This window comes from Herpailurus yagouaroundi, unplaced genomic scaffold (assembly GCF_014898765.1).
Source record: "Herpailurus yagouaroundi ecotype Mexico unplaced genomic scaffold, PumYag 184, whole genome shotgun sequence".
NCBI lineage: Eukaryota > Metazoa > Chordata > Mammalia > Carnivora > Felidae > Herpailurus > Herpailurus yagouaroundi.
This window is the reverse complement of record NW_024412415.1, coordinates 21,733,288-21,759,366: the sequence shown is the minus strand read 5'-3', so window position 1 is coordinate 21,759,366 and position 26,079 is coordinate 21,733,288. Positions and strand designations below refer to the sequence as shown.

At 35.9% G+C, this 26,079-nt stretch overlaps 1 protein-coding gene and 1 pseudogene across 3 annotated transcripts in view; both read left to right on the top strand.

Moving 5' to 3' along the window:
- Window positions 1-26,079, top strand: part of RFX7 (regulatory factor X7) — a 140,179-nt gene that overhangs the window by 5,439 nt on the left and 108,661 nt on the right. The window lies entirely within an intron of this gene.
- LOC121041748 (40S ribosomal protein SA-like) lies at window positions 6,983-11,453 on the top strand (annotated as a pseudogene).

Sequence of the window (26,079 nt, the reverse complement as noted above, 5' to 3'; positions counted from 1 at the left end):
GAGCAAGAACAGTGTGTAAGTACTCACCTGACTGACTACCTGCTATATACAACATACTATGCTAGAGACTGGCATTTGAGGAATGTGCCTTCACTTGTAATGTTAACCTAAGCAAAAAAGTGCAATAAAATGTCTCTTTTATTTAGTTAGGGAACCAGGGAAAGAGGTGACAAGTGCCAAAGTGTTGATTGTGAGAAAAGTAGACCTTCATTTCCTTGTCTGTAAAATGAAAGGTTTATACTAGATGACCTTGCAAGTTCCTTTAGCTTAACTTTCTATGACTGTGTTACTAAATTAATATTGACAGGAATAATAAAACATACCATAAGCACAGTGAAAGACTAACAGAATTAACTAGTCATAGGCAATCAACAGAACATTTTCAATGGACGAATTGTTAGGATTTGTCAGTGTTTCTTGGGTGTTAGCCCAGGACTATCTGAAGGTGTTATTCACTTTTTGTTACCTTATGCAAGAGTTCTGTTATGTGAGATTCTGTCTGCAAATATTTATTGAGCATGTATTACATTTAAAGTATTCTAAGAGCCGTTGTTGATTGTGCAGAAATATGTAAGTCTGTGCAGTAATCCCTGTTGTTGGGGAGTTTACTAATTGAGAGATTGCACTATGGGGATTATTTGTGTGCTCATTTTGTTTTGCTTATAATTATAAAGAAGTGCTCAGTACTTAAAAGCACCTCACATAGGAACTTTTTCCTGTAGTAATAGTGTAACATTTTAAGGCAGTAGTGGATGTTATATTATAAATTTGGTTATGTAAATAAGAAAGGTGTGTTTTCAGAATTATTTAGTATAGGGTGGAGCTTCACTACTTCTCCTCTTCACCTAACATAGACTTTTTTATGTTTATTTATTTATTTTGAGAGAGAGACAGTGCAAGTGGGGCAGGGGCAGACAGAGAGGGAGAGAGAGAATCCCAAGCAGGCTTCACGCTCTCAGTGCAGAGCCCGATACAGGACTCAATCTTAAAAAGCTTAAGATCATGACCTGAGCCGAGATCAAGAATCAGAGGTTCAACCAACTGAGCCACCCAGGCACCCCTAGGGTAGACTTTTTAATGTGTTATTGTGATAGTGTTCTTTATAAGTGTAAAGAACAAAACAGTAAGATGGTTACTCCATATCTCTGCCCAAACTAAACCAGCGCCTCTTTTTCCACCAGCCTGTGTGTATTTACTTGCTTTCTCTTCTGCTTTATTGAGGATTCTAAGACTTCATTCAGGTTAAAGATGAGCAGCATCAACCAAAAGGAGGAAGGATCTTCCTGTCCTGGGCAAGTTAATAAATAAGGAACAATAAGCTCTGAGGCCTGAATGCACTGTGCGCTGGCTATGAGATTAATAAGAGAGTTAACACTTAACCTTAACCCATGTGAATAAAAACTTTAAAACATTTAATTTTTCTTTCTTGAGACATTTACTTTTTTCTGATAGTGGACTCTAATACCTCCTATTTATAAGAGGAAATAGACAACGAGGTTTGGTTAATTATGCATAATACCATTTTCAGACATCTATTACAATAGCTTCTCTATATATTATGAAAAGTTGTGTGGGAGGTGAGGTTTTATATTCCTCATATCTTAAAACAAACTGAAAACATGAAGATATTCCTTGCTATTTGAGTCTCTGGTTTCTGAATTCATAGAGCGAGAGGTCAGAGTGACAGATTCCAATCTGTTATGTCTTGGAATTTTGGAAAGCAAGAGTCCATATGGTGTGAAATACCATCTCTTCCAAATAGCTTTGTCTTAAAAATAGCTTTTTTTTTACCTGAACCCATTCATAGTCTGAGCTTGGATAGCAAGGGTTCAGATAGCAAAGGATACCTTTACACTAATTCCAACACAGGATTAACAAATTGATTTGAATTTACATGCTAAGTCTGATTGATTACTGATACCTACCAAGAGCATGGGGATCAATGTGAACTATTGGTTATCTTGGAGGGGGAGGGTATGAGTCTCTAGGGCTGTGGTGTTGGAATTTATGAGGCCTCATTTTAAGATAGAAACCCAGCATCGAGAGCACTTGGGTTTGTGTTTTTCTTTCTGTACTTGTATTCTTTTTATTTTTCTGTGGCTTTCCTACTTTGATCACCTTGTACTGTCAAGTAGCTACAAGATGAGAACAGGGGATTACTCTGTTAAGTGGTGACTGCAGTTTGCACTAACCCTTTTTCTTTGCTTTTATTATCGTGTTTCTCTTTGTATGCCTGTGCTGGTCTCTTTACCTGCTACTTTAAAAACCTTTCTTTTTTCTTCTGATACAAGGGTCTACTAACTTTAAGATTCGATTCATGTCTGTTGTTTCCATGAAATTTTTCTCAACTCTCGGGGAACAATGATCTCAGTTGTGTGAATTAACTTCTTTTTTCAGTGATTTAGACTGGCCTTACCTGAGATGATCCCAATGTAGTGAATTTTTACTGAATTTAAATGAAACATTCTCATTTTCTAGTATGTAAGGTTCATAGGAATTCAGAGACTGAATATACCTAAAACAAAGCAGTCACTGCATAATAAATAATTTATGACAGTAAAATATTTTATGTATATGGGGCAGCCAAGTACTTACCATTGTTTTTGCAGTATATATGGAATTTTAAAAATTTAATTGGATAAGAGTGTCACTTCATTGACCTCTTGCTTGAAGTAAAGTTGGTGCTTCTGGGAATCTGGGAAATCTATTTGAACAAGATGCTTCAGTTAATTTAAGTGAATCACTTCACTAATTTGATTGCAGTTATTAGATCTATTAATTGCATATGTATGTAAGCAGTCTATGATCTAAAATGTTACTGTGATATTATTAAATACATGATTCCTTTTTCTGAAGCAGGAGATATTAACAACCAGTGTTTGGCCAAATTCTGTACATACAAGTTTTCAGAGAAGTGAGAAGGTCAAAAACTAGTCTTGAATTTACAGAATCAGGTGGTTGAGGAAAACTGAATACAGTATACCTTTATTTTAATGTATATTATATATAGTCAGGAGGATTAAAAAGTAACAAGACACTACTCCTCATTTAATACATTCACCCCTTTGTGGTAGTTGCATGCGTCATTAATTGAATTTAACAAAAGTAAGATTTTGTTAAATGCAGTGATGGTGTGCTATAATCAATTAAATTAAAAAATAGAGAGTTAGATTCAGAGGGATTCAGTAAGATATAATACTCTTATTGGCAAAATTCAGGATGGTGACCATAACCATCTGATGGTGACCTTAAAAATCAAGGGATGGACTATTGATCCAAATACAACTTAATATCCCACTAGCAGGAATTAGAGTCACAGTTGTTGATGGCAGTAAACCTTACCAGTAATGAGAATAATTAGGGGAAGATAGCTTAGGTCAAAATTTGCTTACCTGGGGAGTGGGGTTTCCACCAATCACAGTTCTCTCATCTAAATTTTAATGTGCAAAGGTAGAAGAAAAAAATAAGGTAATAATAGAGAAAGAAAGGATGGGCGTGTTGAGAACTGGGGCAGAGGACCAGGAACTGCTCTGTTAGTACCCTGAGTTGACTCTCTTTGAATAACGGCCACTTCGTGAAGAGGATCAGAATACAACTATATGTGGGATCCTCTGTATACCTCACTTAGCTCATATTTTGGATCCTGTGTCTTAGCATCTGTATCTGTGTACTTTTCCATTATCAGATGAAATTTGTTTTCCCCTTTGGATTCATCCCTTTTCATATATTTAGGGAATTTGTTCTAATACATACCCTTTCTGTCAGCATCATCAAACTGTTCTTTTCCACAGGCTGTTTTTCCTGTGACTTTATACATGCTTATGACTTCCTTAAAGCAGCAGCAAACAACCTTGGAGAAAAGTTTTTGCAGTAAAACAAAGAGTTGATCTTTCAGTGACCTAAAGAGCTCATTCATAGTCTAAGAAAAAAAGTCATTAGGTAAGTGAATGAAGAATGCAAATACTCATTTTATAAGAATAATAATATAAACAGTTAACAGTGCAAAAATCCTTACTCAATAATAAAAATTAAAGCAGAAAAATGCAGTTTTTTTTGACCACTAAGAAAAGATTTAAGAAACGTGGTAACCATTGCTAGCTAGTCTCATCCCTGGTTTTACTATTTTCCTTACTCCTTTCCCTCCCCTTCAGTCCCTCATTTATAATCCTGTTGTTTGATTTGTAAGCCCGCTTATATATTTGGAGGAATAAGTGAACATACATTTTAAAACTGTTAACTGTTTTGCACTTAGATGGTGGAACAAATGTATGCTTCCCCCCCCCCCCCCCGCCTTTATATATTCTTGAAAATTTCTTGAATGAGCAAGTATAATTTTTGATTTAGAAAAATACCCAAACAAGTAAAATAATGCTTTTTGTCTACCCTGCTGCTCTTCCCTTTGGTTGCCATCTGTCCATCAGCTCACCACCCTCACTCCACTAGATCTTCTCTCTGCTCTTGTCCTTTTTGACTCTTGCAGTCTGGCTTCCTGTTCTTCTTGCCAACTCAGTGGCCTTTGTTTTCAGTCTTTATCTTTTATCGTGTCTTCAGCTGTAGTTTTTAATATGATTCCTTTGTAGTTTGGGAATTATCATTCATTCCTTTTTGAGAGCTGCCTTTGTGTCAGCTACTCTGCCAGGTATTGGGGATTCCATGGACAAAGATGCAAGATCTTTGTTTTCATGGACCTTACTTCTGACTAACATTTTAGTTTTCCTGCTTCTTTCCTCTAGATGCCCTTTAATGGTGAATATCCAGGCACTTATTTCTCAACCATCCATTTTTTTCTCTGTTCACTTGTTTGATAAAGTCACAAATAGATGGACTGATCAGACAACTCTAATCACATCTACTGATTCATTTGCTAGAGTACAGGTGGCTAGCTACCACTGTCTTTGTAAACTTGGCATTTTCACAGTAATCTTCTGTGCCACAGTGTTTGCTACCTCAGTTTGATTTCATTTCTAACTATTTTACCTCTTTGGGTAGTAGATGCCACCTGTTCTTCATTCTGTCAGGCTAGTAATATTGGTTTCATATTTTTCTCTCTTCTCGTTATGCCCAATATTTTAAGATTGCCAAGTTCACAGGGTCACTTAACATTTCTCCCTATCTTCTACTCCCTAGATTTCCACTGCCAGGACCACAGTCCAGTGCTTTACCATCTCATTCCTGGATTGTTACAATGGCACCATAGTTGCCTCTGCCTCTGGCCTTTCCCCTCTCTGAACTATGCTATATATTGCTGCCAAAATAAGTCTTCAAAAATATCCTTTTCCATGTAGTCTCCTTCTAATAACCTATAATAATTTCATGTTGCCCACCATATCATACCAAAAATTGCTGTCAGGTTCAAAGGCTTGTATAATCTGGCCCCATGCAGTCAGTACAGCCTGATTTCTTTCTGTTCATCGGCGTTGAACTTCTGTCCGGCTAGCACTTCAGTGTCTGCCTTATATTTTGTGGTCCTCCTTTTATTCCTGCTTTATATCTTTTCTGGAATCTCTACTTGCCTGTATCCAAATCCTACTTAATCACATTTTAACCATTTTTAAAGTCATAGCTCAAATCATCATACTAGCTCAAATCATCATACAATAAAACATTCTTTAGCTACTCTAGTCCATGTTGACCTTTTCTTGACCTCACACTGTATATTGATGTTTGTACAATTAAGCATGTAATCAATTTAATTTTTGTCCTGTGATGTTTAATCAACAGCAAGTTCTTTGAAGCCAGGGGCAACACCTTTTGCATCTATTTCTCATTGAACAGTAGGTACTAGTGAATACTATTTTTGTCTACTACATTCTTAGAGGCACTTGATTTTTTTCTACATATTAATGTTTCTGTATTTTACACATTTGATGTGGTAATTTTCTGCTCAAATAAGTTATTAAACTCAAGCTGCATTTTACAGAATTGAGGACTTACAGCAATAGTTTTTTTTTTTTTAATTTGCATTGGTGAAACTGAAGTAATCTTTTATTTAGTGTTTCAGTACTACTAATCAAATATTTTTCAGTATATATCTAAATTAAAAAATAATATACCTCCCAAGTAAGAGCTATTGTGTCCTTCATTTTAAAAATACTGAGCAGGGGCGACTAGGTGGCTCAGTTGGTTAAGATCTGACTCTTGATTTTGGCTCAAGTCATGATCTCACGGTTTGTGGAATTACTCCGCTGACAGCACAGAGCCTGCTTGGGATCCTCTCCCCCTCTGCTCCTTTCCCACTCATTTTCCTGCTCTCTTTCTCTCTCTCAATAAATAAACTTTTTAAAAAAATTTAAAATACTGAGCAAATGACTACTACATAGTTTAGTAATCTTTTATGAGTATACAGTAGTATTTTAGTTAGGGTTTTGTGGGCTAATCAGCTACTTGTGTTCCAGCTTCGTTCCTAACAGGTGAAGTTGGAATTTTGAAGAACCCCTTAACATTAACCTGGAGATAGCTTCTTCAAAGTTGGGTTCTGGTGGAGGATTTAACCCACTTACTTCTGGAGCCAAGACCCAAAGCTAGGGTAACTTGTTGAGTCATGGCCACAGCCTGAAGACGGCAAATGAACCCTATGAGTTAGGGCAAATAACTGAGGAAGATGGATTTATTGGGGAAGTAGCGAGGGAATAACCAAAATAGGAGAGCAATTCTGAGGGCCCAAAGTGTTTCACATTTATAAAACAGGTTACAGTCTATTGGACCTTTCTATTTATCTGACGTCAGAGACTTTTTGGTTTTTTTTTTTTAGTCTGATACTCTTTATTTCAGAGAGGTACAACAACTAGTTTATCTTTTAAAGACCCTTTCAGAGGCAACTGGCTCACTCAGTCATTAGGCTTCCCAACTTTGGCTTAGGTCATAATCTTGCAGTTCATGGGTTCGAGCCCCATGTTCGGCTCTGTGCTGACAACTTACAGCCTGGAGCCTGCTTTGGATTCTGTGTCTCCCTCTCTCTCTGCCCCTCCCCTGCTCACTCTCTGTCTCTCTCTCTCTGTCTCTCTCTCTCTGTCTCTCTCAAAAATAAATAAACATTTAAAAAATAAGGTACACTTTTAGCTTTAAAATTGTATGTATATGAGGCTACTTGGTTTGTTAGAGCAACCGTTCTTTATATTAGCATCATACTAGTATCACCTTGGAACATGTTAGAAATGTAAATTTTGGGGCTGCTCCCTCAGATTTACGGGAATAGAAACTCTGGGGGTGTAACCAGCAACGTTTGTTTTATTAGCCCTTCAGATGATTCTAATACAGAAGTTTGAGAATCACTTGCTTAGAGGATATATCTTCTAATAAACAGTAGTAAGCCAGAGTCCTCTGTGGCAAAATTTTAATCTTTCAAACTTTGAGTACCCCAAGTAGAGTTAATAACTCCTTTAATTTTTCATAGTATTTGAGTGTAATTGTTATAATATTATTTACACTGTGTTGCCAAAAAATTCCACTAAACTGATTCTTTAATCTCAGCAATTGTATATTAAATGAATTGATGGATGACTCCATGAATAAACATTAAAAATAGATAGTGCATGGTCATCATTGCACTCTGCCTGGTCAACAATGAAAAGACAGGCAGACATACAAAATACCAGAGATCACATGTATAACCCAGGGCCAGCAAGCTCTTACTTTGAAGGGCCAGATGGTAAATATTTTTGGCTTTGTAAGCCATAGGGTTTCTGTTGCAACTACTTTACTCTGCATTGTTATCAGGAAAGTAGCTACAGACAATACATATGCAAGTATATAAATGAATGAATGGCTAGATTTGTTCCATTGCTGGCAGGATTTGGCCCTTGGGCAGCAGTTTGTGGACCTCTGTATCCCAAACTGCAATAGTGGTTCTCAGTCTTCACTCTCTTATTGACAAACAATGGATGATAGTCACCTGCTTATTATTGTCTTATAATTCTCTCTTAGGTAAACCCAGGATTATGTGTAAAGCATATTAAAATGCAAATAAGTAAGAGTTATATTCCAGAGATAGTCCTACCTTAGCTCTTATGATAATAAAGTATATTGACTTAACGTTTTTGGTATGACACATAAAGAGCTGGAAGTCCTCACTTCTGTCATCACAAGAAGAAAAAAAGCTGAACAAACAGAATCAGCAGCTCTTCTTAGATGCATCAGAGAATTGAGGCAAATTCAGGGCAAACTGCTGCCTGCAAAACTGGAGACTGGCAGATAGAGAATCAAAGCTGATGGGTGGCAGCAGCCAGGAGTAGAAGCCCCATAACTGAAGCCACTATAGGTAGGAACACTTTAAACTTAACTGATGGATTAAATGCTAGAGGCTCTGGGTGGCCTAGCTTGAGTGTTGAAAACAGAGGAGGCCCAGTGTTAGACTGGTATCCCCACACTTTCCAGGAGACCTACCAGGTTCTCCCTGTGAGAATCAGAGAAAAATCTTTTACTGCTTGCATAGTGAGGGAGGGCTTCAGTGGGTGGGGAGTTTATAGGAAGGGTCAGGGAAGGAGGAGGAGAAAAGTAGTCATTTTGAAATATACCCAGAGCTCTCTATTATTTTTAACAGGCCTGTTTCAAGGGAAAATATTTTACTAGAGCCTAACTAACAGGGGCTTTACCAAAGCTTTCTTGACCCGGGGAAAGGGAAGTATCCAACATAGGCTCACTAAAATACTGAGACCTAATTATAGAACAATAGAATGCCTCTCTCCAGCTTTACCACCATGTCAGTAGGGATGATATGTATGATAACAGGATTGCATCTAAAACAAGAGTAAGCCTCACATCTTTTTTAAAGAGTCTTTAGGGATTCCCAAAGAGAACATGGGAGACAAAAGCAAGGACATTAGAAAAAATTTTAGCTTTAGACACCACACCTACAGCAAACAGTTAAACAGCCCAAATCCTAGTAGATAAATACAAAACTTTACTCTAAAGGCCTGTTGACTAGAGTTGCTTTTACCCAACAGTATATCTGGCTTTCAAGAAAAGATTACAAGGCATGCTCAAAGGCAAAAATAAACACAAACATAAAAACAAAAAAGAAACAAAAACAACCCACAATCTGAAGAGGTAAACCAGTTTCAGATATGACACAGATTTGGGGATTATTATCCTATGGATTTAAAGTTATGATTAATATGCTAAGTGCTCTAATGGAAAAAGTAGACATCATGCAAGAATGGATAAGTAATGTGAGCACAAAGATGGAAGCTCTAAGAAATAATCCAAAGGAAATGCCAGAAATCAAAAACACTGTAACAAATGAAGAATGCCTTCATTGGGCCTATACAGTAGACTGGCCATAACTGAGGAAAGAATCAGTGAACATGAAGATACATCAATAGAAACTCCCACAACTAAAATGCACCGAGAAAAGAAGTGAAAAAGATGGAACGGAGTATCCAAGAACTGTGGGACAATTACAAAAGGTGTATCATAAGCACAATTGGGATATCAGAAGGAGAAGAGAGAAAGAAACCAGAAGTGTTTGAAGTATAATGGGTGAGAATTTTCCAAAAATTAAAGACCCTAAACTACAGATCCAGGAAGCTCAGAGATACCAAGCAGAATAAACAACAAAAATCTATCCCTAGGTACATTGCATTCAGTCTGCAGAAAATTAAAGACAAAGATCAAATTTTGAAAGAAGCCAGAGAGAAATAACCACCTTACTTATAGAGGAACAAGGATAAGAATTTTATCAGGCTTCTCTTCAGAAATCAAGCAAGCAAGGAGAGAGTAAAGTATTTAGAGTTGAAAGAAGAAAACCACCAACTTTGTATCTGGTGAATTCTGTGTCTGTATCCTTCAGAAGTAAAGGAGAAATAAGATCTTTTTCAGACAAACCAAAATTGAGGGAATATGTAACTAGTAGACCTGCTTTGCAAGAGATGTTACAAGTTCTTCAAAGGAAGAGAAAATGATATAGGTCAAAGATTTAGATCTACATAAAGGAGTGAAAAGGAATAAATGAAGATAGAAGCTTTCATTTTTCTTACATTTAATCGATCTAACAGATAATGGTTTGTTCAAAATAATGTATTTGGTGATTATACCTTATGAATAAATGAATGACAACAATGTCATAAGGAACAGGAGAGAGGAATTGGGAATAGTTTTAGAAAGTACTTGTAGTAATTAAAGTGGTATAGTGTTTTCAAAGTGTACTTGGGATTAGTCATAAAAGTATATTGCAAACCACTAAAAAGATTTTGAAAGGAAGTGTAATTGATATGCCAAAAGAGTAAAGAAAATAGAATCATATAAGGTGTTCACATAAAACGAGAGAAGTCAGAAATAGAGAAGACAAAAAAATAAAAAACAAAGAAAAAGAGCAATGAATAGTAAATCATTAAAATATGGTACATATTAATCCAACTGTATCAGTAATCACTTCAACTGTGCATGTTCAAAATACACCAATTAAAAGAGACTGTTACAGTAGATTAAAAAACCAAAACAACTGCCTTTCTGTGCTGCCCAGAGAGGGGTCCAACCAGTGTTCTGGGTTCCCCTCATAACTTTAAAAAAAGCTTCCATGATGTCCAGAGCCCTTGATAGTCTGCAAATGAAGGAGGAAGATGCCCTGAAATTCCTTGTAGCAGGAACCCACTTAAGTGGCCCCAACCTTGACTTCCAAATTCCAGCCTTGGCTTACGAATTGAAATTCCTTGTAGCAGGTACCCACTTAAGTGGCACCAACCTTGACTTTCCAAAAGGAAAAATGATGACATCTATATCATAAATCTGAAGAGAACTTGGGAGAAGCTTCTGTAGGCACTCCTGCCATTGTTGCCTTTGAAAAACCCGCTGATGTCAGTGCTCTGTCATCCAGGAATACTGGCCAGTTAGCTGTGCTGAAGTTTGCTGCCACCCCTGGAGCCAATTCTGTTGCTGGCCACTTCACTCCTGGAACCTTCACTAGCCAGATCCAGGCATCCTTCTGCAACCAAGACTTCTGGTGGTTACTGATTCCAGGGTTGACCACCAGCCTCTGAGTGAAACGTCTTATGTTAACCTGCCTACCATTGCTCTGTGTGACACAGACTCTCCTCTTTGCTACATGGATATTGCCATCCCTTGCAACAAGAAGGGAACCCACTCACTGTGTCTGGGGTGGTGGACACTGGCCCCAGAATTTTTGTGCGTGCATGGCACCATTTCCCGTGAACACCCATGGGAGGTCATGACTGATTTCTTCTTCTACAGAGATCCTGAAGAGATTGAAAAGGAAGAGCAGGCCACTGCTGAAAATGTTATGACAAAGGAGAAATTTCAGGGTGAATGGACTGCTCCAGCTCCTGAGTTCACTGCTACTCAACCTGAAGTCGCAGACTGGTCTAAAGGTGTGCACATGCCCTCTGTGCTCCGTTAACAGTTCCCTACTGAAGACTGGAACACTTGCCTGCCACAGAAGGGCTGCAGCTTCCACTGCTCAGGCCACTGAATGTGTATGAACAACTACTGAGTGGTCTTAAGCTGCTCTTCCACAAAGAAATAAGGTTGATGGAAAATAAAAGGTTTCTAAAAGTTGGGGGAAAAAAATCAAGACAACCTTATGTTGTTTACAAGTATACCTTTCACTGACTTTGGTACTTTGTTATTTAGTAACCAATTACTTGTAACATGCTTCACCAATATGTTGTAACACTAAATTTGAGAACCTAAAGTTACATGTAAATGATAAGGTACTTAAATTATAAAGATCTGAAGGGAAAATGGCCATGTTTTTGTTTAACATTTTTATTTTAATTCTAGCTCGTTAACATACAGTATAATAGTTTCAGATGTAAAATACGTGGTTGAACAATTCCATACATCACCCAGTTCTCATCACAAGTGCTCTCCTTACTCCCCATCACCTGTTTAACCCATCCCCTCACCCACCTCCCCCCTGGTAACCATCAGTTTGTTCTCAAGAGTCTGTTTCTTGGTTTGTCTCTCTCTTTCTCTTTTTTAACCTTTGCTCATTCGTTTCTTAAATTCCATATATGAATGAAATCATAGGACATTTGTCTTTTTCTGACTTATTTCACTAATAAGTGTTATACTCTCTAGCTCTATCCATGTCATTGCAAATGGCAAGATTTCATTCTTTTTTATGGCTGAATAATATTCCATTGTATATATACACCACATCTTCTTTACCTATTCATTAGTCGGTGGACTCTTGGGCTGCTTCCATATCATGGCTATTGTAGATAATGCTGCTGTAAACATAGGGATGCATGCATCTCTTTGATTTAGTGTTTTTATATTCTTTGGATAAATAGTGTGATTGGTGGAGTGTAGGGTAGTTTTATTTTTAGCTTTTTGAGGAACCTCCATAACTGTTTTCTACAGTGGCTGCACCAGTTTGCATTCCCACCAACAATGCCTAAGGATTCCATTTTCTCCACATCTTCCAAAATGGCCATTTTGTGTACAGTTTTGTGTATAAAGTATTTAATTTCCTGTTTAGAATTAATTTTATGAGTAATTTAGTGAACATATTTTATGTACATTCTGATTTTTTAAATGTTTGTTTGCTTATTGTTTGAGAGACAGAGTGTGAGCAGAGAGAGAGTAGAGAGTAGAGAGAGAGAGGGAGATGCAGAATCCAAAGCAGGCTCATGAACTGTGAGATCATGACCTGAGATGAAGTCGGATGTTTGACTGAGCCACCCATGTGCCCCTAAACTGTTGTAATGAGATAATTTACATGCCACTAAATTTACCTGCATTAGCATACAATTCAGTGGTTTTTAGTGTACTTTCAAAGTTGTGCAGTAATTGCAATGATTTAATTTTAGGATGTTTTGATGTTTTTTAAAGCAGTTGAAAAGTGAACTATATTGACTGAATTGATTAGAAATGGAAAGGTATTTATCTTATCATTTCTGAAGGTTTGAAGGCAGTAGGAGCATTCAAGATAGTATTTTTGTTTTACATGTTGATGGACTTAACAGTAGAACATTGATTTGTAGAAACTCAAAAATGAAGTTGTAATTGCTCTGTGCTTTTTCTTTATGGTCTTTCCTTGTCTTTATCCTTTGTGGACCAATCTTTATATTACTTTAGACATGCTAAAGAGCTTTCTTCTGTATAGAGGCTTACTGCTAAAAAAAAAAAAATGGTTTCAGTATTACCTTAAGCTTTATCATAGCTGGTCAAATACTTGAGTCTTCCTATGGCACACATTATTTTCTGACATTTCAACTTTTTATATTTATAATTATAGAGCATAACATGTGAGCTGTTGCTTTTTTCTGTAATGTATTTCGAACCAGTGAGATACTACTTGACTAAATTAATTTTCTTTAAGATGGTTAGAAAATTTCTCTGTCCAGCATAAAAACTTTCATTTAAAGAAAAACAGATTTAAAAGTTTTAAAGCAAGAAATAATGAGAATCACAAAGAGGAAGCTCACTTTAGTGATGTGTCATAATGCATTCTGAAATTAGTTGCCTGGGTTTGCTACTCAGGTCCCCATAACTTTTAGAAGTTGTTTCCTTTATCAGTAAAGTGGAAATAGTGCTTACCTTGTACAGAGTGGTGAAGATTAAATGAGATAAGTCATATAAAACACTTTAGTATAGAATCTGGCACATGGTAAGAACTTGATATATGTTGGCTGTTACTCTTTAACCACAGTAAATTCAAAGAACTTTTTCACTTTAAAACACCATATGTTACTGTGATTACTTTTAATTCTTAACTGTATTACGTGTATTGTGACAGAGGAAAACCGTGATGATATTTGAGGGAAGAGTTATCCAGGCAGAGGGAATAGCAAATGTGAAGGTGAGAAAGCTGTGGCAAGGAGGCCAAGTGGCCAGAATGGTGAGAGTATGCTAGAGTGTAGCAATGAGGTCGTAAGTAAAAGAGGGGTAGATTTGTGTAGGGCCTTGCAGGTCTAGTAAGCACTAAAACTTAGGTGCTTCTTCTGGGTGAGGTGGGAGCCATTGGAAGTCTCTGAGCAGAGGTGTGATATGACCTTACTGGTGTTTTAGGCTCCCTGGGCTGCTGTGTGGAGAAGAAACTATAGAGGGGCAAAGCTGGGTTACTGACATTTTACACTAGGGGTGTGTGTGCACGTATGTGTAGGTGTGTAAAAGATGAAGTATCATTTAAAAATTATTAAAAATTTTTAAAATTATTTAAAAATATTAGTAAGTGGTGGTCTCAGGGTGTTGGAGTTAGCTGTGAATGATTTCATTTTCTTTATACTTCTGTTTTCCAAACGATTTTAAAGAGTACTTTTGTAATTATAAATGTAACTGTTACCATTTTCTTTAAGTAGAGCTGTGATAATAACAAAAAATTATGCTATATATTAGGTTTTTTGATTATAAGGACATGCTTCCATATTAAGTACAGTATCATAGGTGCTGTTACTAAAATTTTTTAAATGTGCCATCAGAGAGACTAAATGTTCATAATGTATCTATTGAATATAATGAGGCATCAGGAATTTAGAATAAATGACCTAACTAAATTAGTAAAAGGTGAGAATTAGACTATAGAACATTTTACATATAACTCAGTTATTTTAAATAACTAAAATGAAACTATGTATTAACAGTAGGGATACTGTTTTAAAGAACTTACAAATGATTATCATCATAACAGTCCAGTAGCCTTATTACTATTACTGATGGTTTCCTTTTGCAGTGGAGTTTGGTATGTTACTATTTTTGAAGTCTCAAACTCTTGTTTAAATGATTGCATTTAGGTACTATTTTTAATAGACTAGAATGCCATTCTGGGATCTCTAATTAGTTTTGTTTTCCTGCATTCCCTCACTTGCTGTCCTTTTGCCTAATCCATACTCTCGGAGCCCTAACCACCAGTCTTCCCCACCTTAAGTAAATTTCTACATATCCGTCAGAGCTCCATTCAAGTACAAAAGGAAGGAGTCTTTCCTGAATCTTTAACATAGTGAGGTCCTTAAATCACTCTCCTACTGGGTTCTAATTCTTGTTACCACACATTCCAATTCTAATAAAATAATTGTATAATTTTATAGTCTCCTCTGTTGGAATATCAACAGCACAAAGACAGGAATTATAGCTCTCTCATTTAGAGATTATTTCCCTAGTACAGGATGAGTGAATGCATGAGCAAACTCTATAACTACCAAACTTCTTTTAGATGTCATTTGTAAGTCTGGTGCAGATTTTCATGCTGTTCTTCCTCCCATGTCACACTGTCCACCCCCTCGTGTGTTTTAGTTATAAGTTACTAAGTATAGTAGAAGTTATAAATAAAAATAGCAAACTTCAGTGTTTTTACAAGTAAAAATCTTTATACACCATTTCCAGCAGTATAAAAGGATAGCTTATTGTAAATTTTTGTTTATAGATGACCTTTTTGAATGTATAATTTATTAATGTAGACAGCATTACCAAAGAGAAATTATATCAGAATTTAAATCAGTATGTATAATCTCAAGTTGTTGGGGTTGTTGTTTTGTTTTGTTTTGTTTTGTTTTTAGCTTTAAGCATAAAGCATTTTTCTGAAATTCACCTTTTCTCCTTGTATGATGGGTTTTACTGGTATATGTTGTGTGCTTCTTTATTGAAAAGAAGTGTTCAGTATGCTTACTAGAGATTCGTTAAAATTCTTTACAGTTTTTCACTGGTGATATAGGGGAGGAGAAAAACAGCTTTGTGGTATTGCTGCCACACTTTTTTAACCTCTGGAAATTATGACATATCACATTAGTATAGCCTGACTTCTTGTTGAAAACACAGTATGAAGAAGTCTGGCATATTGACAACCTATTCACTTAGCTGTGATCCTTAAGGCTTAATTTTGGGTGATGTGATTTCTTTCTTGAAGGCAATATATTTCCAGATAATTCAAGATTAACTACTTGTATTTTTTTTATGTCTATCTCAGTTCTTTAAAAAAATCTTTCTGATCACTTTCGTTTTCTTGGAGAGTATTTTATTTCTTGCTCCTGGGGGATTTTTAAAGTTTTTAAACAACAAAACACAGATCTCTAAGATGTTTCTCCTACATTAAACAGATATGAAGAACTTCCAGACAGAAAGAAAGTTCTCTTTTGTTCTTTGGCTGGTGGTTTACCACTTCTACTCCAATCCCTGTGTTAGGTGTCACTTTTCTTTGGGGCTGCAGCTTTGTTTTTACGTTCTTCCTCTCTGGAGGGACATACGGTATATGCAAAACTATATGTTACATTACATATATCATATGTATATCATCATGATAAGGAAAACTTCGGGTATACGCTTGAATACTAGTGGGTGCATTACATCAGAGTCACACTTTTGTTGTGTTAAGTGGCACATCTTAACAAAGCACTTATTAATAGTTTTCTCTCTGAATTACTTTCTTGTTCCATCTTTGCCTCTAGCCCATTTAAGTCCAGGTTTTCTTTCTCAGTTCCTTTATCACCTTTTGTCTTTTTTCTCCAGTTCTGCCTCTGAAGCTGGCATATAACATCTGTTAGTGACCCTAAAGCTATTCCTTGCTTTCTGTACTTCCCTAGGTGACTTCTCTCTGGATAACTATGTTGGATGCCTACACTTGTCCTAATCTTTATAGTTAGTCATCACTTTCTCACCTCTCCTTCTAGTCATTACTCTAGACCACTCTCTGCATTGGTCTATTACATGTACATCTTTAAACTTGTATTAAGTGTGGGTCATCCAGTCTAACGCAAGACACAACTAACTTCCAGTAAATTGTGAAGAGAAGTATTTCCTTACAGCACTCATGTTAATAGAATACAAGATGTTTATAGCAGATAATTCAGAATCTCCTAGTTTGTCTCTCTGAATTTTTTCTCCATCTCTTTTTTTGTTGTTGTTTGCTCTTGTTCTTATCCTTTCCACCTTTTACCTTTTTTTTTTTTCACTGTCTTCCTGTCCTCCATATAAAAGAAAAAAATTTACCTAGGTAATTTGTTAAAATTTTATGTCTTCTTTTCTTACATTTAGAATCTGAGAAGTTGACAGGTTTATATTTCTTTATCAGGTTGTTTGAAAGCCTAACGAGGTTGTTTAAGAAAAGATATAATGAGCCTTTGCTATGAAAAAGATTATGTAAAATCATTTAATAATGTACTATAGGGAAGGTGTGAGTCAACAGGCAAGTTTCACAGAAGGAAAGGGTTGTGCTAGGCTGATTACTTGGTTGCTTTGGTCTCCAGATACAATTCCAACCAGTTGAAGATGGGGAGGAATGATGCTAAAAGGACACTTTAGGATTCCTAACTCCTGAAGTGAGTTGTAAAATGTTGTGAATTCACTAAAGTTTCACCCTGTTTGGAAAGAAGTACAGCTTTTGTCTTACTTTATTTGAATAATAGAATAAGTTCTCCAGCGTTGTTTAAATTCACTTTTTAAAAGTAACCTGGAATGTGTATTCCGGCATTGGCAGCCCAGTGTGAAGAAGTTAGATGTTGCTCAGAAAACTGCTTTCCTGGATGAAGACAGTGAGCTGTTAGGGACTATACTCACAACCCAGCTAGAAAAGTCAGTTTTAGAGGATGCCAGTGCTACAGTGTATTTGCTGCTTGATTATGTAGCTCATGTTACACGTGTTTAATCTTTGTGATGACTTAAAGAGATGAATGGGCTTTGGAGTGATTGTGGCAGATTGAAAAACAAAACAAAACTTTATATTTTGGACTAGTGTATTTTGGCTGTTTTGTATGGTTGCTCATCCCTTGAATTCCAAATACAATACTGTTACATTCAGTGATCTTAAATAATGAAATCTTGTTTGCTACTGTCATTCATGTTCTTTTTTAAAACTTAAAATCATAATCAATCTATTTTAATTTTAATGCAAACATATGATACAAGGGTCATCACAAAACCAGCAGGAGGATTATTGAAGAGATGGTATTAGTGCATTTGCTTAGTTGTTTGAATGAGGGGGTAATAAATTTAGAGCCTTAACAGCAAGTTATGAGAACAATTACAGATGAATAAATGGTTCAGTGAAAAAAAGGTGAGATGATTAAAAAAAAAAAACTAGAACAAGATAGAAATGAACTTTTGTCAGAGGGGAAGATTTTTTTCTCTTAGAAGTAGTAGAAAACATCTCAATACAAACGAGATTTTACTACTTAAAATGAAAAACAAAAACACCTTTAGGTATTAACTTTCTTACCTATACCTTTAAGTCCAAATTAAAAGACCAATCAGAACAGAATAAAATTTTTATGGTTACACTGCCATTAAAAATTTTTAAAGACAGTATATCATTACATAAATACTTTTGATAGAACATGAGCGGGAGACAGAAATTACTGTATAGTCACACAGTTTCATACAGGCAAACATACACACTGCATGCACCTGCACACACAACTCTAATTTTAGAAAAAGAAAATAGTATAAAAACACACCAAAATCTTGTCTTTCAGTAATGTTGGGATTGATGATATGGATAATTTTCAAAATAATTTTATATTTTTTTCTGAAATAAACAATTTACTTTTAAAAACATTTCTTGTAAAATTGCATACAGATTAAGTTTAACACTTCCTAATTCGTTTCCAGCTTGACTTTCCAGCTTATCTTCTCTACCCTCCTTTCTCTGACATCCATGGACTAGCACAGGGCTTTTTATAAAATGTTACAAAAATTATGATGTGAATGCCTCGAACTTGTTCCATTTCACTACATGACCCGCCACATCTTATCTGTATTAGGTCCAGCTGTATCACACGTTTAGGGTTTTTGCCCATCCCCGAAGGGTATCCTTGCCTTGCACCCCTTGCCTGATAGGTGTTTTAGAGGATATAATGTTCTCTTAAAGGTCTGGGGTATAGTCGTCTATCTTTTCCCCTTGGCTTTGGCTTACCTTTTAGCAGTAATGCTTACCTCTTCCCTTTGCATATTTGAAGACAAGTTTCAAGACCATGATTAGGTCACCCCAGTTTATTATATTCCTTCCAGTGTCTTGTCAACCCATTTTACCTTGTACTTTCAGTAGAGCACTTATCATAGTTTGCACGTACTGTTTTTTCTACTGTGTATGTCTTTCCCAGTTGATGTTGAGCCCCTGATGGGTAGCAGCCATGTCTTACTCATCTTTGTATCTCCCACAGTGCTGTGTTAGCAAATATTTATAGTCTTGTGTTGGTTTTAAATAATGATTTGTCACAGTTTGAATCACGAGTCAGAAAGATGTTTTAGTCCATTTCTATCCATATACATTTCTTCTTGTTTTATATATAATCTTAATGCACCATCTTTTTAAAAAAGAACATTTATTTTCTATATCATAAAAGCAAAGGGTATTAAAAATAGAAAACTTAAAAAACAAAATAACTTCTTTCCACCATCTGTATGAAACATATGTTCCTTTCTTTTTTTCCTATAAGTAATTTTTTTGTTTGTTTTGGCCTCTCTTAAATCATATTGTATGGTGTCTCTCTCAGTATTCATTCATTATAATCATTCGTTTATTCACCTAATATTAAGTGCTTAATATTAGGCAAGTAGTCTGGCAGTAAACAAATTAATCAAAAAGGTCTGCTTTCATAAAGCTCGCATTGTAGTGGAGGGAGACATAATTAGCATAAAGTTAAAAATATATATGCTATGTGACATAGTGGTAAATTCTCCAAAGAAAAGCAAAGCAGGAAAAAGACCGAGTTGTATGTCCAGGAGAGGATTTCAGTTTTAAATAGGTTTGTCATGGAACCCTCACCAAGGTAGTATTTGAATAAAGACCTGAATTATAGAGTGAGTCATGTGGATATTTGAAGACAAAGCCTTCATTTATAATGGTGTGACCTAAATGTTCAACAGTAAGAGAATGGTTATTATTAATTATAAATTACTATCAAGATTTTTATATAGCCATAAAAGATTCTGTTTTCAGTTAATGTATAAGGACTTGGGAAAATGCCCACCATGCAGTGTTAAATGAAAAAGGCAAAATAAACTAGTCTCACCCTAATTTAAAAAAGATCTTACACACATGGGTATGTACAAATGTATGAATGTAGTTAGAAGAAAACACAGCAGAATTTAGCAGAAATTCTTTGCTGGATGTGGTCTTGGGTTGTTTTGTTTTGTTTTTTTCATTTTTATATTCATCAATTTTTTAATATGTTAATATAATCTTAAAAAGTACTTAAAAATTAATTTTGATATATCTTAACTTCCAGATCCTGCCATAATGGGGTAATGAGTATTGGATTTATCCTGTCTCCATAATCAACCATAAAACTGGATAAAATACATGTAGCAACTGAGGTTTTCTTAGCATTAGATAGCAGAGCATAGGACAGTGATCCTTGAGAGAAGGAAAACCCAAGAGGTAAGCTCACTCTGGCTTTCCAAACTGAAGCTCAGTAAAGGAGAGCTCATAGAGAGACCAGAGATTTAGTGCAGTGGAGAAAACAGTGATTGGAGTGTGTGGCTGCTGAAGCACCTGGAATTTGTGAGGCTGGGTGTTGGAAAGGAGGGAGCTATTTGGAGAAGGAGCTTTAGAAATCTCCACAGGGTCCTTGGATTCTTTGGCTGAATACTGAACTCCACATATGCAGGGCAGGTCTCATTTCAGAGAACAAACTACTGGGGCCTGTAAGTCAAGAAAAGATTCTAGAGGTCACACAGAATTTTGGCCAGCTAGATTGGAAGGAGCTAGTTGGGCACCTTGAGCATTAGTGGACACCCCAGAAAGTTGTATACTTTAGGACCAAGGTGACTTTACTCATAGAGGAGGAGCTTATTTATTTATTTCTTTAATTTTTTTTATTAAAAAAAATTTTTTTTAACGTTTATTCATTTTTTGAGAGACAGAATGTCATTGGGGGAGTGACAGAGAGAGAGGGAGACAGAATCCGATGCAGGCTCCGAGCTCTGAACTGACAGTCCAGAGCCCGACATGGGGCTTGAACTCATGGACCATGAGATCTTGACCTGAGCCAAAGTTGGATACTTAACCCACTGAGCCACCCAGGCGCCCCGAGGAGGAGCTATTTTAGACCCATCCTAACAGTCTAAAACTAACCCTCAAAGTATCAGGTTGAACTGCCCATAGATTAACATTATGCCAGAACAAAACACACTTTGAAGGAACTCCAGAGACTCATCATAGTACCAACAATTTCCAGCTATATAAGAAATTACTAAACATATGAAGAAGTGGGAAAATGCAACTCCTCTTTTGAAGAAAAAGACAATTGGAACAGAGTCAGGGATGAAAGATCAGAATTAGTTGACAGGTATTTAAATTGTTTCTGGTAAGATGGGCATTATCCATGCCCAGATCGAGAATCTCAACAGAAGTGGAAATCTAAATAAGAATCAAATGGAAAATCTGAAACGGAAAAATTCAGTACCTGGAATGAAATATTTGAGGGTTATGTATGATGGCATATTGAAAACTGCCAGAAGAAAACTTCAGGGTGGGGGAGAATAAGCCTCAGAGAGCCGTGCTAATATTGAGTGGTAGGACATACGTGTAAATGGAGTTCCAGAAAGAGAAGAGAGATTGCAGCGGAAAAATGTTTAAAGCTGTGTCAGTTGAAAGATTTCCAAATTTGACTAAAATTTGGACAATACATTTTACAGACTTGTGGAGGTCAACAGACTCCAAGCACAGTAAACAAAACAATACTAACACATTAAGTCAAATTGCTGAAAATGAAACTTAAAGAGAACCTTTTAGAAGCTACTGATGGTGGGGGGAAGACACATTGTATTTTGCAGAAGGGAATAATAATAATAATAATAATAATAATAATGATACTTTTCATAAGAAATAGAGACTAGAAGACAATGGATTATCTTTTTTAAAGTTACGAAAGAAAGAAGTTACCAACCTGAAATTATAAATCCACCAAAAATAACTCTCAGCAATGGAGGCAAAATAAATACATTCTTATTTGACCAAAAGCTAAGGGAACTCTTCACCATGAGACTTCACAACAAATAATACTAAAGTTCAGGCTAAAGGAGACATACTAGTCAGAAACATACCTGTCAGCTCTAAATGAAGGAATTGAAGAGAGCCAGAATTGGTCTTTGTATAAATGACATTTTTTTCTTGTTTCTTTTTTATGAAAACTATATAAAAGGTGGGTGCCCCTTTTAAAAAGTTAACATTGGGGCGCCTGGGTGGCTCAGGTGGTTAAGCGTCCGACTTCAGCTCAGGTCATGATCTCACGGTTTGTGGGTTCTGGTTCATGGGTTATATCAGGGTCACTGTCAGCTTGGGGCCTGGAACCCGCTTCAGATTCTGTGTCTTCCCCTCTCTCTCTGCCCTTCCCCCGCTTGTGCCCTCTCTGTCTCAAAAATAAATAAATATTTTAAAATGTTAATGTATTGTAGGTTTATAATATGTACAAATAAAAAAACAGTATAGTAGCAAGATAGCGTGAATTGCATTGTTGTAAGATGAAAAGATACAGTATTGACTGAAGGTAGACTGTTAAAGATTAAGACTGTATATGACAAATCCCTAAAGCAATCACTAAACAGAGTGGTATGGCTAAAAAGTCAATATACGCAATGAAATGGAATACTAAAAAATACTAGATGAAACAAAGCCTACCATAATAATATTTACCTTAAATGTAAATGTGCTAAACACTACAAGTTACAATTCAGATTTTTCAGACTGGATAAAAATGCAATACTACATTATATACTGTCTACGGGAGATGTACTTTAAGTATAAAGATATAGACTAAATGTAAAAGGAAGGAAAAAGACATAGTACACAAATACTAATCATAAGAAAGCTGGTGTGGCTCTAATAATACCAGACAAAGAAGTCTTCAAGACAAAGGTTATTGCCAGTGATAAAGAGAATCATTTCATGATGATAAAAGAGCCAGTTCGTCAAAAAGATGTAAAATCCCAAATATGTATTTGTGCCACATATTGGAGCTTCAGTGTACATGACACAACAGATTATACTAAAGGAAGAAATAAAGCAAATATTGTAGTGTTGCCGGTTAGTAGCTGAGGAATTACTGTATTTTAGCTTTTTATAATAAGCTTCAGAAAGGTATAAGTGGTCTGTTATCAACTTCTTTTTCTCCCAGTGACATTTTGCTCATAATTTTTTATCTGAATGGAATTCCTTCACTCATTTACATTTGTTTACTCACTGTTTTAATGTGCATTAACTTTCTAATTGTGCAGTTAGTTCTTTTTATCTGGTATCAGTAAATACAACATAGACTTGCAAGAAGACAAATCTAGATTTAATTTTGATTCCTCTTCTAGATTTGTATTTTCTTTGTACCTCATTTTATAAGCAATGTATATGAAGTATTATGTATTGGCAGTCAATACACAACAGCATTATTATCTGGAAGAGTTTTAGTATTTTTTTTTTTTGATATTTTTTTCATTTATTTTGCATGGAAGTGATTGGAGCCTTCTTGTTGCTCATTGTACATGCCGTTAAAGTTGGGTCTCTACTTCCTTCCTCATTAAAGAATAACTTTACTTTGTCATCCCCACCTCTAAAGGCCCAGATGCTATATATCCATAAACCAGGCTCACTTTGTTTTCTCTTCTCTCCCAGGTAATCAGCCTGGCAGTGCATTGCCCCAGCTCTGGTTTCCAAATGGGCTTTTCGCAAAGTGGGGACACTGTGTTTTTTCTGTTGTAGATTTAAAACCGAAGAGACTAATGATGTGATATCGTGGTCAGTGAATTGCTGAAAGATCCCTTAGGACCAGTCTCTGTAGGGAAGGTATAAGGAAAGATAAGATTAAGCGTCAGTCATAACTGTACAAGGGAGAAAGGCAGAAGAAACCAGGAATATTAGATCTCTTAATATTTGAATAATTGTGAGGATTAAACTTTTATGCTGTTGCTTCTATGTAATGTTGTTGGCTTATTACTGGAGAAATAATAAAAATGAAAAAACTATGACAGGTTGATTTGGTTGAGCAAAAGAATATTGATTATTATCATTTATGAGGTATTTAACTTTTGTGCCTGAATACTTTGCCACACAAAAAACAATTGTACATATCATTAAATTTGTATTAAAGTTATAAATCAGTCTTAATATCATGTAATTCAGTTAGTGTGTACTCAGGCAATTAATTGGTGCTCAAGTTGTATGGACATTGACTCATAAGTTAAAATGCTTAGCGGAAAAGATAAAGCATTTGCTTTAGAATAGTGCATTCATTCACTTACGACATCAAGAGGAAGCAGTCACACAAATCCCAGAGTATGTGAGATTCTCAAGTCAACTGTACTGGACTCCAAAAAGTGAATATCATAAGGGGAAAAAAGGTGGAAGGGCTGTTCTAGACAAAAGTTACAAGAGACATTCAAAATGCATGAACTTGTATTTGATCTATTTCTCAGGTAAAAGCTCTTTAAGACATTCTTGTGATAATTAGGGAAAATGTGAATGTGGGCTGCGTGCTGTATTGTGAAATTGTTAATTTTCTTAGGTGATATAATGGAATTGTTATTGAGAATTTGTTTCTTCTTAGGAAATGCATGTCAAACTATTTAGGGTTCAAATGTCTTAATGTCTGCAACTTTTATATGCTACAGCAAAATACATGTGTTAAGTATTTCTGTGTATGTAGAAAGAGGAAATAAACTGGCAAATAATTATTCAATCAAGGTAAAGCCTGTACAGTTGTCCCCTTCTTTCAAATTGTCTTTGCTTTAAAAACTATTTTAATAATAAAAAGTTGCACACGTTTGCACACATTTGGCAATTTTTAAAACACCTTCAAAAAAGAAATCATGGTGAAAATTAGAAAATGCTGAGAACTGGATGATAATGAAAAGATTTTCTTTGTTTTTTTTTCTTCTTTTCTCCCCCATGGGTTTCTGTTAAGTTTCTCAGGATCCACATAAGAGTGAAACCATATGGTATCTGTCTTTCTCTGTATGGCTTATTTCACTTAGCATCACACTCTCCAGTTCCATCCATGTTGCTACAAAGGGTCATATTTCATTATTTCTCATTGCCACGTAGTACTCCATTGTGTATATAAACCACAATTTCTTTTTCCATTCATCAGTTGATGGACATTTAGGTTCTTTCCATAATTTGGCTATTGTTGAGAGTGCTGCTATAAACATTGGGGTACAAGTGCCCCTATGCATCAGTACTCCTGTATCCCTTGGGTAAATTCCTAGCAGTGCTATTGCTGGGTCATAGGGTAGGTCTAGTTTTAATTTTCTGAGGAACCTCCACACTGCTTTCCAGAGCGGCTGCACCTGTTTGCATTCCCACCAACAGTGCAAGAGGGTTCCCGTTTCTCCACATCCTCGCCAGCATCTATAGTCTCCTGATTTGATGCAAAGATTTTCTATCAGAATTTATAGATCCAATAACTGGTACTTAATAGAGAAATTTGTACCTTTCCTGGTTTACACTAGGAAAAAAGACAAATTGAACATTAATGAGCTAATAAGCTTTCAATTTAAGATGAACAGTTAACAACAATTAACCCAAAGAAAATAGAAGTAATAAAGGTAAGGCTAGAAAATGAATATAAAACTAAGATACGAGAGGATCGTCATCTAAATTGGTTTCTTTGTTGGGGGCACCTGGGTGGCACCTGGGTGGCTGTCCTTTAAGCATCTGACTTCTGCTTGGGTCATGATCTCACAGTTGGTGAGTTTGAGCCCTGCGTCCCTCTCTGCACTGACAGCTCAGAGCCTGGAGCCTGCTTCAGATTCTGTCTGCCCTTCTCCCACTTGCACTATATCTGTCTCTTTCAAAAAATGAATAAACATTTAAAAAATAAAAATAAATTGGTTTCTTTAAAAAATCTTATTAAATGGTCAAGACTTAGAAATGATGATGGGGCAAGAAAAAAGTAGATGTAAATAATAGTAGGAATGAAAAATGAGACATAACTATGATGCAGCAGAGATTAAAATAAGGGTATTTGTAAGCAACCTTGATGTCACTTGTTTGCACACATTTTAAAATTTTAAAAATTGAAAGCAATGGATAAATTCCAAGAAAACTTTAAATTGGCCCAATAATAGAAAGACTGATTGCCCTTTAATCACTAAGGAAGTTGAATTCAGTTCTTTAAAAAAACTGCCTGCAAATAAAATACCAAGTCCCAATAGTTTTATAAGTGAAATCTACCCAAGTATTTAAGGAACAGATAATTGCAA